This window comes from Anomaloglossus baeobatrachus, chromosome 7 (genome assembly GCF_048569485.1).
Source record: "Anomaloglossus baeobatrachus isolate aAnoBae1 chromosome 7, aAnoBae1.hap1, whole genome shotgun sequence".
Classification (NCBI taxonomy): domain Eukaryota; kingdom Metazoa; phylum Chordata; class Amphibia; order Anura; family Aromobatidae; genus Anomaloglossus; species Anomaloglossus baeobatrachus.
This window is the reverse complement of record NC_134359.1, coordinates 224,956,822-224,976,710: the sequence shown is the minus strand read 5'-3', so window position 1 is coordinate 224,976,710 and position 19,889 is coordinate 224,956,822. Positions and strand designations below refer to the sequence as shown.

General features: G+C 45.8%; 1 protein-coding gene across 6 annotated transcripts in view; it reads right to left on the bottom strand.

Moving 5' to 3' along the window:
* Positions 1 to 19,889, bottom strand: part of CLEC16A (C-type lectin domain containing 16A) — a 429,136-nt gene that overhangs the window by 330,775 nt on the left and 78,472 nt on the right. The window lies entirely within an intron of this gene.

Sequence of the window (19,889 nt, the reverse complement as noted above, 5' to 3'; positions counted from 1 at the left end):
ATGTTAATTTTTATTTTTTTCATTCCACATTACTTTAGTTCCTGTGAAGCACCTCAAGGGTTAATAAACTTCTTGAATGTGGTTTTGAGTACCTTGAGGGGTGCAGGTTTTAGAATGGTGTCACCTTTGGGTATTTTCTGTCACCCAGGCCTCTCAAAGTCACATCAAATGGGATGTGGTCTCTAAAAAAATGGTTTTGTAAATTTTGTTGAAAAAATGGGAAATTGCTGATGAACTTTGAACCCTTCTAACTTCCTAACCCCAAAAAATGTTGTTTCAAAAATTGCGCTGATCTAAAGTAGACAAGTGGGAAATGTTATTTATTAACTATTTTGTGTGACATAACTCTCCGGTTTATGGGCATAAAAATTAAAAGTTTGAAAATTGCAAAATTTTTAATTTTTTTTGTCAAATTTCAGATTTTTTCACAAATAAAATAAAAAAAATATCATCCTAAATTTACCTCTAACATGAAGCCCAATATGTCACAAAAAAACAATCTCAGAATCACCGGGATCCATTGAAGCGTTCCAGAGTTATAACCTTATAAAGTGACACTGGTCAAAATTGCAAAAAATGGTCTGGGCATTAAGTACAAAACTGGCTTCGTCCTTAAGGGGTTAATATACTGCACCCTGGAAAATAATTACATGACAAGAAATCCAAGTCACGAGATTTCTAATTAACAGACAAATATTGCATTTTACACATTTGTGTAGAGACACATACCTAAAACAGATTCTATTATGTGGCAATTGATTTGGGGTTTTTTTTTAGAAAATACTGGATGATAAAATGCAAGTTTTTGTCAAATATAATGTGAAAAACTAGAATATTTTGAGGGAAAAAGTCAAATTTGAAGAAAAAAAAAAAAAAAAAGTTTTTTTTTTTCTATAGTCCCAGAAAATTGGTGCGGAAAAAAAAAAATCCACACTGTTTTGAAATCCCACATGACGACAGCAAATGCAGTACATTTGCAGATCTTCCATGTACTGTATGTATTGTATTAACCTACCAAAATATTGTGCCTGTTTTGAATTATAAGTTGAGTTAATATTTTAGAGCTAAACCCAAAATCTCCAGTCAATTCATGATCATGTTTATCAATGACATTTCCCAATACATTGAGCCATCTTTTGGGTGAAATGATCACATTCTTTCGGAGAAAATGAGGGGATGGACAAACCAAGGAAGATGTAAAACCAGAAATCCACATCTCAAAACAATCTAGTACTTGCCCTAGACCTGACCCTGATTTGTGCCTGCCTGACAGCGGAGGTTGGCACCCTAAATTCACATAATGGCACCCCCACTCGTCGATGGATAACTGAGAGTGTCCTTAACTGCCCACTAATCTATAAACCAAGTGTAACACAAATACAACAATAAACATAAATGAAGTGCACACAGGCATAGGGTGAAACATAAGGCTAGGAATGGCAAATACAGTTGTACAGGAATGATGGAATAAAAGAAATAAAAACAACCACCAAATATTTGGAAACCCTCCCAAACCCAAATTAAACAAAATAGGAGAAAACTGGGAAGGAATTCACACAAAAACTGCAGGGAATAGCAATGTCTCAAGGAGCTGAGACTCCAGACAACCACCCATCCAGAAATATAGCCAGCTCTGAGGCCTGTGAGTAGTAGGTATAAATAGCCCGTACCAAAATAGGATTGGGCAAACCAAACGAGGAAATGCACACACCTAAATAGAAGTTAAACAGGAAGGCAGGGCATAAGGCCGCGCTCAAAACAGCAGTATTTTGCCGCAAAACCAGATCCGTGAGAAATGCGTTTCACTTCCATTGATTTCCCATGGAATCGCGGCAAGATGCGGTCACATGCGGTAGGAAATGGAGCTGAAACGCATTTCTGACGGATCCGGTTTTGCAGCAAAATACCGCTGATGTGATCACGGCCTAAGCAAGAAAGACGAGATCCTTCAGCAGCTAGATCAACACAAAAGAGGCTGTGGTCTAACCAAGAGGGAAACTGACCAAACAAAGATCACCGGTTCAAACCCTGGAGTGGAGCCCTGACAGTTGACCATACATTTTAGATAGCGGCCAGTCAAATGCTCCTTTGGTTAACTGGTGTCTTTCTGATTCTTTCTTACACTTGCAGGTTTGGCCACACATATATAGGTTATCAAGAGGAAGAGGAGAGAAAGCTTCAGTAAGGGTATGTTCCCAGGATCAGTGTTCACAGCTTTTTGGAACAGAATGCTTTAGCTGCGTCAAAAACGCTGCGTTCTACAGTACAACCACAGTGGATGAGATTTCTAGATATCCCATGCCCATTGTGTGTGTGCGGCCCGCAACAAACGCTGGCCTGCAGTGCAGCTTTCTGAGGCAGCAGCATGTCAATTCTTTGCTGCAGAGTCACAAGAGTTCTCCATAGGGAGAACACAAGCACGAGATCGCAGAGCCCCAAACCTTGATCCTGGGCACGAGCAGCTGCAGTGTCCTGCAGAGAAGACTCGTGGCCCTGCAGGTCAGTTAAGCACGCGCCGCATCCAGGACACAGTGAGTCCTGATCGTGGGCACGTACCCTAAGCCAAGTCTTATACACCGAGAGAACAAATCATTGGCAAATTAAATACAACTTCCCGATCGTCACATCTAACATCAGAAGAGTCGGGTGACCCCCACATACATTACCTACTATACCTACTGAAAAAGGAAAGTGAAATGGAATAACACTAACTCATTTGCTTTTGACAGCAATATTATTCTTAATGACTTAATTTTCATTTTAAAAAAGTGCGAGATAGTTAATTTCTTTCAGAACTATTTCTAATGAGGGAACTCTATATAAATCTGATCTACGCATTATAAACCAAAGTAGCATGGCCACTAGTATGACCTTCCCGAGTATCTGTTCCTTTAGTCGGAATCTTCGTCACATGCTGACATTTTTTTTTAAACAAGTGTGAAGAAGAATATGAAAGGCTATTGGGAAACTTTAAAATCATCCGCATAAATATAAAGTAACACTGGCCAAAAAAAGCCAAGATCGTGGATATCAAGGACTCGTGTCTGTTTTCCGTTCCTGCGGTCTGTTGGGTAATTGAGGAAATTTAAAACAAGAACTAAAAGGCAAAGTAAGAAGTGGCAAAAGGCCAAACTAGATTAAAGATTTGGCTGAGACCAAACAATTCATTTTAAAAAAAGAGGAATCCTTATTTTTTTTTCTAACACTTTTCTGGACCTAATGATTTAACAATTGGTATAAACAATTATGTGGTATGAGCAACTCATTAATAATAAATGTATGCATTGCATAGTGTATACACATCTAACAGAATGAATGAATATGACTCCGGCAGAGCCAATGTTTTGGTATGTACATTTTTGGCAAACGTTCCTTTGTTTTGTCTCCCACTGGGAAGAGCCTATCTAAAGGGATAAGGACAAATAACGAGAGCTAGACAATACAGCAAGTTGATCTTCATTCGCGGTTGTATTAGGCTATGTGCGCACGTTGCGTATTTTTCACATTTTTGTCGAGTTTTAACCTGCACTGTGTCAATGACAAACTCCATGCTTTTGCTTCCCTGGCAAAGTCTATGAGAAATCAGAATTTCCATGCACACATTGCACTTTTTTTTGTTAGTGTTTTATTAAATGTTTGACAAAACCTTTGACAAAAAAAAAAAAAAAAAAAAGCAGCATGTCATTTCTTTTTGCGTTTGTCACGTTTTGTCACCCTTGGAGAACTCAATGAGGGGATGAAGAATGGATGTCAAAACACATGGTAACAAATGGGTTGCGTTTTGTATGCGATGTACCTGCGTTCGTCACAAAAAAACGCTGGTCACCAACTTTGTCCCAGGATAAAAAAAAAAAAAAAAAACAACATTGCAGGAGTGAAAATCTTTCTCTGCTTCATACTCAACGATTACCAGCGCGGCTGTCACACTGCTCCTGCGGCTTTTCATTCTTCTTCCCAATCTGATCATTAGCCTCATTACACAAATCACAGCACCAGCTCATTAGGCTCATACATTTTCATTGCTTCCCCAGTCTGTGATTGGTTGCCATCAGACCCGCCCTCACGTTGAGTGACCGCTGTCTGACTGCAACCAATCACAGTCGCCGGTGGCGGGTCTATATCGTACAGGAAAATAATTTTTAAAAAAAGGCGTGCGATCCCCCCAATTTTGATACCCAGCCAAGATAAAGCCTCGCAGCTGAGGGCTGGTATTCTCAGGCTGGGGAGACCCACGTTATTGGGAGCCCCCAGCCTAAAAATATCAGCCAGCAGCCGCCTGGAATTGCCGCATCCCGATTACCCTGGTGCAGTGGCAATCAGGGAAATAAGGAGTTAATGGCAGCCCATAGCTGCCACTAAGCACTAAGTTAGTGATGTCAGGTGTCTATGAGACACCCCATATTACTAATCTGTAAGTGAAAGTAAATAACCACAAACAGCAAAAAAATCCTTTATTTGAAATAAAATAAAAAGTACCTTGTTTCACCACTTTATTAACCCGCAAACACCCCTTCCAGGGTCGAAGTAATCCACACAAGGTCCCATTGCGATTCAGCTCTGCTATATCCCTGTCCTGTCACAGCGAGCATCATAGAGCATGACTGCCAGCTGTGAGTGCAGACAGAGCCGGGCGAACAGAATTAACTCAGGTGAATCCGTGACGTCACAGCTGCGGGCCCCGCAGTATGGAGTGTGTCGTGGCAGTGACATCATGGGTTCACCTCTGTGAGGGTCAGGCTGCGACTGAAGTGAGCTGCGCCATCAGTGGTGATTTTACTCAAGCGAGTCCTCCACCTGCGGCTCACTTCAGTCATGGTCTTATTTGCGGTAACAGGTGGAGGACTCACCTGTGACTGGAAATCAATAGTAGAAATATAAAGAAGCAGTCCCACACTTCCGATTATAAAGTGGAGAGTGCGGTCTTTTTCTTCTTCCTTGGTCTTAATATGTGACCGGAAATCACCTGAGTGATGGCACCGCTGATCGTGCAACTCACTTCCGTCACTCGGGTGATTTGCAGTCACTGGTGGAGGACTCCAGCTGTGGCTAACTAGAGTGACATCACCGCTGATATCGTGACTCACTTTAGTTGCTGCGTGGAGCTCACAGCGAGCATTCTTGTACTATGGCGCTCGCTGTGAGCATCAGATGTAGCAGTGCTGGAAGTGTCGGGGGACATTGTGTGGCTTACAATGTACCTGGAGGGGTGTTTGGGGGGGTTAATAAAGTGGTGAAAGAGGGTGCTTTTTGTCTTTTATTTCAAATAAAGGATTTTTTGGGAGTTTGTGCTTATTTACTTTCACTAACAGATTTGTGATGGGGGGTGTCATAGATGCTTGCCATCACTATTACCCCGATTGCCACTGCACCAGGGCAATGAGAACAGTTGGGCCCAGCACCAGAATCCATTAGATGCGCAACTTCTGGGGCAGCTGTGGGCTGCTATTGTTAAGCTGGAAAGGGCCAAATAATGATTGCCCTTCCCACCCTAATAATATCAGCTTCCAGTTGTCTGCTGTACCTTGACTGGTTTTAGAAAAATAGGGGGGACCCCACGTCCTTTTTTTTTGGTAAAAATAAACTAAAAAAAAAAAAATATATTAAAAAAGCGCGTGGGATCCTCTCTATTTTTCATAACCAGCCAAGATACAGCAGACAGCTGAGGGTTGCAGCCTGCAGCTGTTGCTGTGCTGGATATGAAAAACGGGGGGATCCCAAGTCATTTTTTTACACCCCCCCCCAAACAAAAAAACCAAAAACATCTGTCCAAGCTAGCTATTTATCAAGCTAGTCTGTTATTTCTATCTACTCTGTTCTTTCTTATTATCTATTCTTCATGTTCTTTTTTATCTGTTCTGTATGTTCTTTCTATATATTATATCTAATTTTCCATCTATCCAAGCTATCAATTATCCTAGTCCAATCTTATTTTTTTTTTCTCCTTTAAAAACGCATTAACAAAGACGTGGCAAACGCAGTGTTTATAGTTGTCAAACTCTGCCAGAGGGTGTAGTTTTGTTGTCAAACCTAAAACGCAGCATGCGCACATACCCTTAGGCTGCTTTCACACAGTTTTTTTTGCATCAGGCACAATCCGGCTCAAAAATCTATGCAACGGATGCGGCGAAAAAAATGGATCCGTTGAATAAGTTTTTCCATGCGGCCCGTCCGTTTTTTGACGGACCCGGTATAAAACTGAGCACGCGCAGTTAAAAAACCGGATGCGTTTTTTGCCGCAGGACGCCGCATCCGGCGTCCAAAGGCTTGCATTGCAAATCGCGCCGAATCCGGCGCGATGCGGTTTTTCGCCGCAGACAAAAAAACGCTGCAAGCAACGTTCCATGCGGCCGCCACATCGGCTAAATATGCCGCATCCGGCAAAAACCGGACGCAACGCAAGGCCATGCGGCACAATCCGGCGCTAATGCAAGTCTGGGGAAAAAACGCATCTGGCAGCAAAAAAAAAAACGGATGCGTTTTTTCTGAAAAGCGACGGATTGTGCCTGATTGCAAAAAACTGATCTGTGAAAGCAGCTTTATGGAAAGTATGTATGGACAAAGGGCGCATTGTTGGATCATTCCTCCCAATGTAGTCTCTCAATGTTGCTGCCAGCACATCCCTTATTTACATGAGGGAATAAGCTGGGACAATATCTGCATAAAGGATGCAATCAAATGTGTTTCTGATGGACATGTTTACACAGACCACTGGTTGACGATCACTCATCCGCCTGTATAAATGGGTCTGTACTGCAGATTTTACAATGAATTGCTCTATTTTGAACAAAGAATTACACTGCAACATTGCCACAAAACTTGTGTTAGCCAATAAATTTGACAATGCCCATAGGGAGGACAAGTGCAATGAATAGTTCTTGCAAATAGAAGAAATTAAAAAAACGATGACTGGTAAGATTCTATACAGACGGGACAGGTGAGGAGCGTTGCTTCTAGCTCCTCCCTCCTTCCTACCACATAGGAGATGACTGGTAAGATTCTATATCAGTAGGTTAAAAATCTGTCTTCACTGAATACCAATTTTACCCATGAATTGAGAATTTTGAGAATGAGTGATCAGTCCAGGAGAATGTAGCAGATTTCTCAGATAAGATATATTATAAAGTTTAATAATTTAATTTGGACTATTCAATTTTGAAAAGAAAAATTAAAATGACGGCTACTCTTTACAAACCATAAATTGTCTATATTGATAATTTTCTTCTCAAACTTTATCTTCAGGGTCCTCGTAGGACAGACCAAGGAAAAGGGTTGCGTCTAACCATAGTGGATGTCCATATTAAAATTGAGAATCTCGGGGGGGCGTGTCCTGGCTATGGAGGAGTGAGGACGTGTTTGTCTCAGCTCCTGCCACCGGACTACATTACTGACAATTAAACCAGCCCAAGAGCCTGGAAGAAAAGGATATGCAGCGCAGGAGAAGGGAGAGCTCCCAGGGGCCCAGCAGAGGAGCGTCACGGACAGAGGAGAAGGGAATCAGAGGCTTCCTTACCGGGCCGAAGCAGAGGACAGCACTGCAGACATCTCCCAAGATGGAGAGGCAGGGGAAGCCCCAGCAGCAGCAGAGACAGAGGGAGGAAACCACCCGGGCAGTGGAGGAGAGGCAGCTGATAACCCCAGACAGCCAGTATACAAGGTCTCAGGTACAGGGGATCCCTGGAGCAGGGAGCATGGGTACAACCATACCTCCCAACATTTAAAGATGAGAAAGAGGGACAAAGTATGCGGTGCGCGTAGCGCGCCGTGGCAATTTTAAGACACGCCCCTAACCACACCCATTTTGCAATCTGACACGCCCACATCCAATCCTTTTCAGCACTGCTGATCACATTGTATAAGGCTGCATGCCCACGATCAGTATTTGCAGCATTTTGGATGTAGCATGTTTTTGCTGTGTCCAAAACGCTGCGTTGTACAGTACAAGCACAGTGGAGGGATTTCTAGAAATCCCGTGCCCACTGTGCTTGTTTTTTCTGCAGCAAACACTGACCTGCGGAGCATCTTTCCAGACTGCAGCGTATCAATTGTTTGCTGCAGTTGCATGCGTCCTCCGTAGGGAGAACACAGCAGGAGACCACAGCGCACTGAACCCTGATTGTGGGCACAGGCAGCTGCGTTCTCCTGCGGAGGAGACGTGCAGCCCCGCAGGTCAGGACCCGCTGCCTCCAGGACACAGTGAGTCCTGATCGTGGGCACAGGCATAGGCACATATATGGTACATATTTGAAGACAAATTCCCTAAAATACATATAAACAGACAAATCTATACACAGTCATCTGCACTGACATACATAGATATATACATCATACATTTACAGACATTGGAGGTAATAATATGGGGAAGCCGGCAGCAGCAGCACTCACCTACCCCGCTTGTCTCTATCCAGCTCCTCCTTGGCATGTGATCACTTGGCATCACTTTAACAGACCTAGCCACGCACAGTGCACACTGACACCGCTGTGTATGTATCACAAGGGAGGATGGGGGTTTATATACTAACATATAAAATCCCCATCCTCCCTTGTGATACATACATAGCATATTATATATATATATATATATATATATATATATATATATATATATATATTATATTATATTATATTATATTATATTATATTATATTATATATATATATATATATATATATATATATATATATATATATATATATATATATATATATATATATATATATACACATACACACATATACACTGTATATCTATACAGTATATACAGCACAGGAGGGGCTGGGGGCTACAGTATATACAGCACAGGAGGGGCTGGGGGCTACAGTATATACAGCACAGGAGGGGCTGGGGGCTACAGTATATACAGCACAGGAGGGGCTGGGGGCTACAGTATATACAGCACAGGAGGGGCTGGGGGCTACAGTATATACAACACAGGAGGGGATGGAAGCTACAGTATATACAGCACAGGAGGGGCTGGGGGCTACAGTATATACAGCACAGGAGGGGCTGGGAGCTACCGTATAGTCAGCACAGGAGGGGCTGGGGGCTACCGTATAGTCAGCACAGGAGGGGCTGGGGGCATAGACAGTACTTGAGGGGCATACATATTAGGCCTGTTTCAGATGTCAGTGATTCTGGTATGTATGTGCTACTTTTTATACGTACCAGAATCACTGACCTATGCAGACCCATCATAATCAATGGGTCTGCACACACATCAGTGATTTTTCACTGACCGTGTCTCCGTGCGGCGTACATGCATATCCGTGAATACCGCACAGAAACATGTCCAGTTTTTTTCTGGAATCACTGATGTCCCACAGACCACACTATGGTGTGATCCGTGAAACACGTACCAGAAAAACACGGACATTTAAAATAAAAAGCTTTTTCAACTCACCTTCTCCAGCGATGCTGAGTTCGGCAGCTGCTCTCTGCTTCTTCCTGGCCGGTTCATTATGGCATGCATATTCATTTATGCAGCCAGAGCCAACCCGGAAGTAGCTGCAGAGGTGAGAGAGCGGTGGCTGGATGCTGAATCGCGGGACTCTTCCTCACCATGGAGAGCAGGAGCAGGGGCAGGTGAGTATATGTCCATGTGCAATCACGGCGGACGGATCACGTATCATGGATTGCACATGGACAACCACTGTGTACCGTGAATCACGGAGTATGAAGGGACATATGCGTGTTTAACACGTCAGTGAAGAGCGTCTGTGTTTTTCACTGAAGGGCATACACGTTACTAAGGGGTATACACATTACTGGGGGAAATAAACTTTACTGTGGGGCATACAAATTACTGGTAGCATAGATATTACTAAGGAGCATATAGCTCTGGTGTTGGGGCTTATACAGCTCTGGGGGCACATACAGCTCCGATGGGGGGGATGGAGGCATACAAATTTGGTGTGGGGGCTGGGGGGCACACAGATCTGGTGGGGGGGTGGTTGGAGGCATATAGCTATGGTGAGGAGAGGGCTGCTGGGGCATACAGATCTGGTGAGGGGGGGCTGGGATACATATCTGGTGGGAGGGGCCTGGAGGCATACAGAGCTGGGGGGCATATAGATCTGGTGGGGGGGCTGGGGGGCATACAAATCTGGTGTGGGGGCTAAGGGGCATACAGATCTGGTGAGAGGGGGCTGTGGCATACAGCTCTGGGTAGGTGGGGGGGGGGGTCACATACAGCGTTTCTTGGTGTTGCATCTCCTCTTCCTCCAGTCTCTTCATCTATGGACAGAGCTCAGCATGTTGCTCGGTAGCTCCGCCCACAGATGAATGTCCGTAGACAAGCAGCTCAACTGAGAGCAGTGAGTGCACGCTGAGAAGCAGGTGCCGATTTAAAGCGCCGGCAGCCAGGGAAATGCTGCTGCCGCCCACCCATAATAGCGGCACCACAGAGCCAGAGCAGTGAAGCAGCGCTCGGCTCTGCTCATGTGCATTAGGAGGGGGAGAAAGTCAGATGGGGAGAGAGCGGGTGGGCGGAGCCACAGGACAAAAGCCTCACGATCGTGACACCGGGACACCCGCTGAAATCCGGTACAGTCCCGCTGTATCCGGGATGGTTGGGAGGTATGTATACAGCATGTTAGAATGTGTATATAAGAGTCCACTGGTGGTGGCCGCAGCTTATAGGCCCCAAATCTGGTGACAGGTGCCCTTTAAAGTGAACCTGTGAGGTGCAATATGCACTCAGAGCCAGGAGCAGTTCTGGGTGAATATTGCTAATCCCTGCCTAACTGTCATTGTATACGATAGCATAGATAAAGAGATCATTAGAAAAAGTATTCCTAAAGATCTTATATCTTATGCTAATGAGCAGGGGACTAGTCACAAGGGCGTTACTTCACTTGGCTAGTCGGCTCACATAGCATGTTAGCATGTTATTACGCCCCTGTGTGAGTACTCACACGCTATGTGAGCCGACTAGCCAAGTGAAGTAACGCCCTTGGGACTAGTCCCCGCGCTAATTAGCATAAGATATAAGATCTTTAAAAATACTTTTTCTATAGATGCCTTTATCTATGCTAGCGTATACAGGGACAGTTAGGCAGGGAATAGCAATATGTACCCAGAACGGCTCCTGGCTCTGAGTGCAGATTGCACTTGACAGGTTCCCTTTAAAGGGAACCTGTCAGCAGAAATTTAGCAAAAAAAAATAAGATTCCCCTCTGCAGCTCGTGGGCTGCATTCTGGAAAGGTTCCTGTCGCTATTGTGCCCCCTTTGAGACCTAAAAAAATACTTTATGAAGTCTTACCTTTTTGTATGCAAATCTGTTTTTATGGTCATGGGGGCGGGCTGTCTGGCATCCGTTATTCCCCCTCCTGCCGCTGTACGCCGTCCCCCATTGCTCATTTCCATACATGAGGACGCCTTCCTCATGTAACTGTCCTCCCGAAGTTTTGCGCATGCCCAGTGCCACTCTCGCGGGACTGAGCACTGTTCAAAGTGTGAACGCTTTTGAGGTGATTGCGCAGGCGCGAGATTATGGGCAGCGCAGTGATTGTCATCAGCAGCGTCATCCAAGTACCCGCCCATAATCTCGTGCCTGCGCTTCTCACTCTGCCTCCACCGTTATGCACAAGCACTGGCCATATGAACCACGTTACCTATTACCGCAGGCGCAAGATTATGGGCGGCGCTGTGATTGTCATCAGCAAAGTCATCCAAGTACCCGCCCATAATCTCGTGCAAGTGGTAATAGGTAACATGGTTCATATGGCCAGTGCTTGCGCATAACAGTGGAGGCAGAGTGAGAAGCGCGGGCACGAGATTATGGGCGGGTACTTGGATGACTTTGCTGATGACAATCACAGCGCCGCCCATAATCTCGTGCCCACGGTAATAGGTAACATGGCTCATATGGCCAGCGCTTGCGCATAACAGTGGAGTCAGAGGGAAAAGTGCGGGCACGAGATTATGGGCGGGTACTTGGATGACTTTGCTGATGACAATCACAGTGCCGCCCATAATCTCGTGCCCATGGTAATAGGTAACATGGTTCATATGGCCAGCGCTTGCGCATAGCGGTGCTGTCAGAGGGAGAAGCGCGGGCACGAGATTATGGGCAGGTACTTGGATGACTTTGCTAATGACAATCACAGCGCCACCCATAATCTCGCACCTGCGCAATCACCTCAAAAGCGTTCACACTTTGCACAGTGCTCAGTCCCGCGAGAGTGGCATTGGGCATGTGCAAAACTTCGGGAGGACAGTTACATGAGGAGGGCGTCCTCATGTATGTAAATGAGAAATGGGGGACTGCGTAAAGCGGCAGGAGGGGGAATAACGGACGCCAGACAGCCCGCCTCCGTGACCATAAAAAAACATTTGCATACAAAAAGGTAAGACTTCATAAAGTATTTTTTTAGGTCTCAAAGAGGGCACAATAGCAACAGGAACCTTTCCAGAATGCAGCCCACGAGCTGCAGAGGGGAATCTTATTTTTTTTTGCTAAATTTCTGCTGACAGGTTCCCTTTAACTGGTAGGGGAGTCAGGATAAAGCAGAGCTGAAGCTGTTGGACAGCTAGGACCCAGCAGCTCCACAGACAGGAGACCACTGATCGGTAAGCTAATAGAAGCCTGCAGATGTCACTCTGCATAGGTTATTACTGGCCAGTGCTATCTGCAGGAGAGAGAAGTGCTGATTGCACTTTCTCCTCAGCTTCCTGATTCCCCGTGTGTCTGCAGCAGTGAGAAGCCGCACACGGGGAATCAGAGAACAGCTGCAGAGAAACGCAGGCTTCGGAGCTGGGGATGTCCGCTCTGGGGGAGGGGGGGGTCGGCTCTGCTGCAGGGGATCCGCTCCGGGGCTGGGGATGTCCGTTCTGGGGGAGGGGGGGGGGGGGTCGGCTCTGCTGCAGGGGATCCGCTCTGGGGCTGGGGATGTCCGCTCTGGGGGAGGGGGGGGTCAGCTCTGCTGCAGGGGATCCGCTCCGGGGCTGGGGATGTCCACTCTGGGGGAGGGGGGGGGGGGGGTCGGTTCTGCTGCAGGGGATCCGCTCCGGGGCTGGGGATGTCCGCTCTGGGGGAGGGGGGAGGGGGTCTGCTCTGGTGCAGGGGATCCGCTCCGGGGCTGGGGATGTCCGCTCTGGGGGAGGGGGGGGCTCGGCTCTGCTGCAGGGGGGGGGGGGTCGCTCTGCTGCAGGGGGTGATTCATACCTCAGCAGCAGTCACAGGAGTTTCAAGGTGTGCGCTCGGCTCTGTAATGAATAGAAGGGAGAAACAGCGAGGCGGGGCTACAGTGGGTGGGTGGAGCCACGGGACACTCAGGCCTACGGGCGGGACTCGGGATCAAAGGCTCAAAAGAGGGACTGTCCCGCTGTATCCGGGACGGTTAGGAGGTATGGTACAACCCCCACCATTGCTGTTTGCAGACCTGCAGTGGGGAGGCCTCAGGAGGGGGGAGAGGTGCCCTTACCCCTGTCACAGAAGGAGGACAATAATAACTCTCAAGCAGAGGCTGTTAATGCTGCAAATGGGGAACAGGGCCCTGCTAGTGGAAATCTCCTATCTTCAGTGAGACACAGCCTGAGTCAAAGTGTGTATGATATGGAAATGCAAGCAGAGTTAGAGCCTGCCACAAGTACAATAAGATCACATGAACCAGGAGTGGTGACAGAACTTAATGAAATCCGGGCACACATCTCTTCTATGCCCACCAGAGAAGATATGGAGACATATATAGCAAGGCTGGAACAGGCATACCGCACAGAGCTGTCGGCCCTGAGGGGGGAGGTGGAAAGAGTGGACACTCAGAACCAAATACAGGGTGCTAAAATACAGAATATAGAAGACACCACTCAGGCACAAGGGGCCATTTTGGATCAACACTCCCGCCAAATACAATATATGGTGGAAGCAATGGACTATGCTGAAAACAGGGGCCGGAGAAACAATTTAAGGGTCCGGGGTTTACCAGAGTCTGTTGAACCTAAGGATCTCCAGAGAGCCCTCCAAGTGATGTTTAATGAGATCCTGGGTGAACCATCAAGCCAACCCCTGGAGCTAGACAGAGTGCATAGAGCGCTTTGCCCTAGACCTACACAGAATGACAGACCTCGAGATGTGATTTGCAGGGTCCACCGTTATGTCCTTAAAGAAGCCATCCTGTTTAAGTTGCGCAGTGGAGTTTCACCAGCATACGAGGGCAGCCAAGTCCAGATTCTGCAGGACTTATCCCGTTTCACTTTACAAAGAAGGAGAGCACTGAAACCTCTCCTGGAGATGCTCCGTTCGTATGAGTTTCAATACAGCTGGGGATTTCCTTTCCGCCTGCAGGTCCGACACGCGGGAAGAATGCATGTTCTTAGGAACCAGACTGATATGCCATTGTTTGCTGCAGCCCTGGACATTCCGTTGGTGCCTATAGAGGAATGGCCGGTGTTTCCAATGGGGGTATGGGGTGCTGCCCCAGATGGTGATCAGATGCGTGGCCCTCGAAGAGGAAGACCAGTCTGATGTTTAAGGAGTTATTGGTTTATAAACAAAAATTCATTGGGTTGTTTCTCAATAGAATGTACCTCCCAGTTTTGCTATAATTTTTTTGCCAGGGGGATTAAGCCTTTCTGATTATGAGGGGGGGGGGGGTTCCCTCCCGCCTTCCTGGAAGAGGGGGGGGGGGCACCCCCTTACGGTGTATAGCACATTATTCTCTCTAGACCTTGTGTCCTCACATTATATAGGGCTCTGGCTGACAAACTAAGTTGAATAATTGCTTATTGTTAGTCCGGGGCAGGGGGCTCCTTTGTAGAAAGTTCCCTCCCTGATTGGGATAACACGCCATAAAGGAGTGGCGTAGTCTCACCATCCCTAAGTTAGACAGTTTGGTATTCTCTTATACAGTTACTTTTAGTCTTTTTAGACCAGACGTTAGGGTCTTGTTGTGACCTTGCAGGCGGGAGGCACTGTGACCTCCTTGCCTTTGGTTTCTACTGCTTTGTTGGTAGTTTCTTTTGTATTCTCGACCTTCTTACCTCTTCTCTTTTATTTCCTCTTCTCTTTCCCTGCTCTTCCTATCCTACTTGCCTGCACATATCTCTCTCTCTCCCTAATCCCCGAACCTATCCCTAGAGTCCCCACCGTTCCTCCGCATTGGAATGACGCAGATTAATTGGGGTTCACTAAATGTGAGGGGACTTAATGTCCCGCAAAAACGCTCCCAGATATTTTTTGACATGCACAAAAAAAGAGTCCATATACTATTGATCCAAGAAACACATTTTAAAACGGGCCACCTCCCCATCTTTAGAGACAGATATTACACTAACTGGGTCCACAGTTCCAACCCAGAGTCAAAATCCAAGGGAGTGTCCATAGGCATCCATAAGTCCCTAGTGCACACAGTTCTAGATACACGGGTGGACACGGAGGGAAGATTTATATTCCTGAAAATTAATGTTAACTCATCCATCTTTACCATTGTTAATTGGTATCTACCGAATAGAGATCCGGCGACGACCTGCTCCTCTCTCCTGTCATCACTGGATGAATTCGCAGAAGGGACCGTGATCGTGGGCGGTGATTTAAACTTCACTTTGGACCCTAAGGTAGACACAACGTCGGGACATAACTTTCTCTCAATAAGGAAACTAACGAAGGTTAAACGTTGTATACAGGAACTCAGATTAGTGGATGCATGGAGAACACTACACCCAGTAGACCGTGACTACACATATTTTTCCCCGGCTCACTCTTCGTACAGCCACATAGACCTATTCCTTGTAAGTCAGAAGGCCCTGACATGGCAGATACAGGCCTCTATAGGCAGTATCTCTTGGTCAGATCATGCCCCCATATTTTTGAGCCTCACTATGCCAGATGGGCCTGGGAGGCCGTGGTCTTGGCGGTTGAATGATAGTCTGCTGAGGGACCAGGGATGCTTGAAAGACCTGCAGAACACAATAGATGAATTCTTGGAGATACACTCAGGAGACACTACTACCCTACCTGTTCAATGGGAGACACTAAAGTGTGTGTTGAGAGGGATTCTGATCAAACATGGGGCTAGGATTAAGAGGGAGAGAGCCCAAACTATTCTGTCTCTACTTCAGAATATTTCAGACCTAGAGAAGATCCATAAGCAGACATTATCCCCGGTGACACTGACAGAGCTAGTTAAAAACAGAGAGGAACTTAAATCCATTCTGGACCGACAATACGAGCGCCACAGGAATAGACTAAAAAGATTTATGTATGAATATGCGGACAAATGTGGCAGACCACTAGCTAGGTTATTACATCCGAGGGGGGACCCCAGTCACATCCCTACGATCAAAAAAAAAAAAAAAAAAAAAAATCGGACGGCCTTTTGACTCAGAACCCAATCCACATAGCGGAGCAGTTTCAAAAATATTATAGTAACCTTTACAACATAAGGGGCAAATTTGGGGATATGCCACAAGAAGCTTTGGAGACTAAAATAAATGATTACATACTTAAAACAGCCATGCCGACTATACCCAATACTGAGGTTGAAAACCTAGAAGCAGACTTTACAGAGACAGAAGTGGCATCTATTATCAGGGATTCTCCCTCAGGCAAAAGCCCAGGTCCGGTCGGGTTTACCCCCAAGTTCTATAAAATTTTTCAGACTCCGTTATCCCCGTTCATGACCAAAGTATTTAACTCCATATCTGAAAACTCCCAGTGGGTAGCGCAGTCTCTTGAAGCACACATATGTGTTATCCCCAAACCGGGAAAGGACCACTTGCTGGTTACAAATTACAGACCCATCTCACTGATTAATTTAGATTTGAAATTTTTCTCTAAAGCACTTGCCAACAGACTTGCCCTGTCCCTGCCTGGGATAATACATACGGACCAGGTGGGATTTGTAAAAGGCCGGGAGGCACGGGAAAACACCGACAAATTGTTCCTCCTGATGGCTCGGTCGACGGCTCAGTCTCTCCCCATGTATTTACTTTCAGTGGACGCGGAGAAGGCCTTCGACCGGGTCAGTTGGAGCTTTATGATGGCAGCCTTGAGACAGGTGGGTTTGGGTCAGAAATTTTTGGGTAGAATTGCGTCCCTGTATACGAGACCCTCAGCAAAAGTGAGGACAAATGGGTTTCTATCATCATCCTTTCTGGTCCACAATGGAACGAGACAGGGATGTCCACTGTCGCCCCTCTTATACGTCATAGTCATGGAGCAGCTTGCGGTCGCCCTGAGAAACAACAAGCATCCACGGGATAGAGGCGGGTGGGGAGAACCGTAAGCTGGCTCTATTCGCGGATGACCTTCTCATGTTCATTTCCCAACCACACATATGATTCCCGTCCTTGATCAAGGAGTTCGAAGAGTTTGGCAACTTAAGCAACTTCAAAGTAAATTTTTCCAAATCAGAGGCCATGAACGTGACTTTATCGGCAGAAGACCTTGCGAGAGTATCACAAAACTTCCCTTTTAAGTGGCAACCATCAGTTTTAAAATATCTGGGAGTTATGGTACCTAGGGATCCAGCAAAAATTGTACATCACAATTTTTTCCCCTTATTAGAAAGGACAATCAGGGACTTAAAGAAATATGACAAAAAGAGATTGAAGTGGTTTGGGCGTATAAACGCGATAAAAATGGATGTGTTACCGAGGTTCCTGTTCCTGTGTCAGACAATACCCATACAGCTACCGCTAAGTTACTTCTCCAAGATCCGGACAGCCTTGTCTGGGGGGAACAGGAGACCCCGAACAGGAATTAAAACTCTGACCAGACACAAAAGTGACGGGGGGGCGGGGCTCCCAAATTTTCAATTATATTACAAGGCAGCTATCCTAACGAGATTACTGGACTGGCATTTTCATGGTAATTCGAAACAATGGGTGGTGATTGAACAGGATATGTTGGGAACTCCCTTACATTTACTTCCATGGTTAGAGAAAGAAAGTAGGATCCAGATAGCGAAAGGAATGGAGTTCACGCGGACAGCGATGGGGGATGTGGGATGGAGAGATAAAAAAGGGATCTCTCTCTCAGGAGCAGGGCCCACTTACCCCCGTATTCGGTAATAAGAAGTTCCCCCCAGGAATCCACTCCCATAGATTCGGGGGATTTACTCGGGCGGATGATACTCGTTTTTGTCACGTGCTCCAGGGACACACCCTACCAACTTATACTTCCATGCAGGCCACAGGGAGAGAGATTTCCTGGATGGAATATATGCAGTTGAAATCTTTCCTCTCGTACCAGGACAGGGAGAGAAGGATGAGGACACCCCCTACTCCTTTTGAAAAAATATTTTTACAGGGGTCATCACCTGGACATGGCATCTCACTCATTTATAAAATGCTGAACCAGAGAAATAGGGTGGATAAACCTCACTTTGTCTGTAGGTGGGGAGAGGAACTGGGAGAGGATATTCCAGAGGACGATTGGAGCAGAGTGTACCTGTGGACCCACAAGCTTTCCTTGGCGTGCGCCGCTCAAGAGAAAAGTTATAAAATTCTCACAAGGTGGTACCATTACCCGACTAAATTACATGCTATATTTCCCTCTGTGTCTGATGTGTGCTGGAGGTGTGGCACAGACACAGGTACAATGCTACACATATGGTGGAGCTGTACTAAGCTGCAACCCTTTTGGGACTCAGTGTTCTACCTGTACAAAAAGATGAGCGGAGGTGAAATAGAAAAATCCCCCCAGGTTGCTCTTCTTTTTATGCTCCCAGGAGCTATTAAAAACACAAAAAAGGGACATGTTGGGATTTTGCCTGGTGGCTGCCCATATGATTATCCCACGATTTTGGAAACAGACTAGATGCCCTACGGTGCTGGATTGGTTGGAGGAGATGACAAACCTCCAGAGAATGGAGGAGCTGACAGCAGAACTAAATGGGAACACAGAAAAATTTACTACAGTTTGGAGACCATGGATTATGTTCATGGAGTCCCCAGAGTTTGTGGAGAGTTTGGCGAGCTTTTTGAACTGAGAAACGGTGGGGAGTCTCATTCCTTCCCCCCCCTTTTTTCTTTTCTTTTCTTGCTTTCCCCCCTCTCCCCCCTTCTCTCTAATTTCCTCTTCTTTATGCTTGTATCTTTCCTCTTCTTTCTTTCTTTTCTAAACATTAATCTGCATTTTTCTAGTTTCATTTTTTATATGAAAAGATTCATCAATAATTCATAAGACAATAGACACACAAGGAGAATGAGTATATTAGGATACGGGAAGTCAAAAGAAGTGGGAATTCTGACCTATAATTTATAAGTGGTTGTATGGTAATAGCACAAAGATAATTTGAAGAATTCCAAGAAATTTAGTAATGTAACAATTTCTGGATGTTATCCCGGCATTGAGAAAATGATGTTTATGTATTGTAATTGCACAAATTATATGTTTGTATGTTGACAACAGTTTCATCAATAAAACAGATTTGAAATAAAATTGAGAATCTCTCAATTTTCCGTCTTTTGTCTCCTGAACATTGCAATAAGTATGGAATTAGTCAATAAGTAGAAAAGCACTGTGCAGCATACAACGGTTTCCCCAGGTTTGCCTCACTAGCAACTAAGGTTAGAGATTATCGGACCTGTGGAAGTTTGGTTTGACAGGTTCAACCAGACTTTTGAAAAAGTTTGGTTTGGGACCCAAACTTGACCTGAAAGTCACCAATTGGCCAGTTCAGGTCTTCGCTCTCATGCAGCCAGACATAAACAAATCCCTTCCAGGGGAGGGTAGACAACATTTTTCCAATTTTTGTTTGGTGCACACTACATCTGATCATGCTGTTGCTACTCCCACTGCAAGCAGCTCACACTGAGCTGAGGACCGAGCGTATCCAAACACAGCGATGCTCTCTCGAGTGGTTTGCAAAAGTAAAGCACCCGATCTCCAAATGCAAAATGTTTTTATTTTTTGCAAAGTCTGTGTTCGGTACGAACACAGAACCTCGGG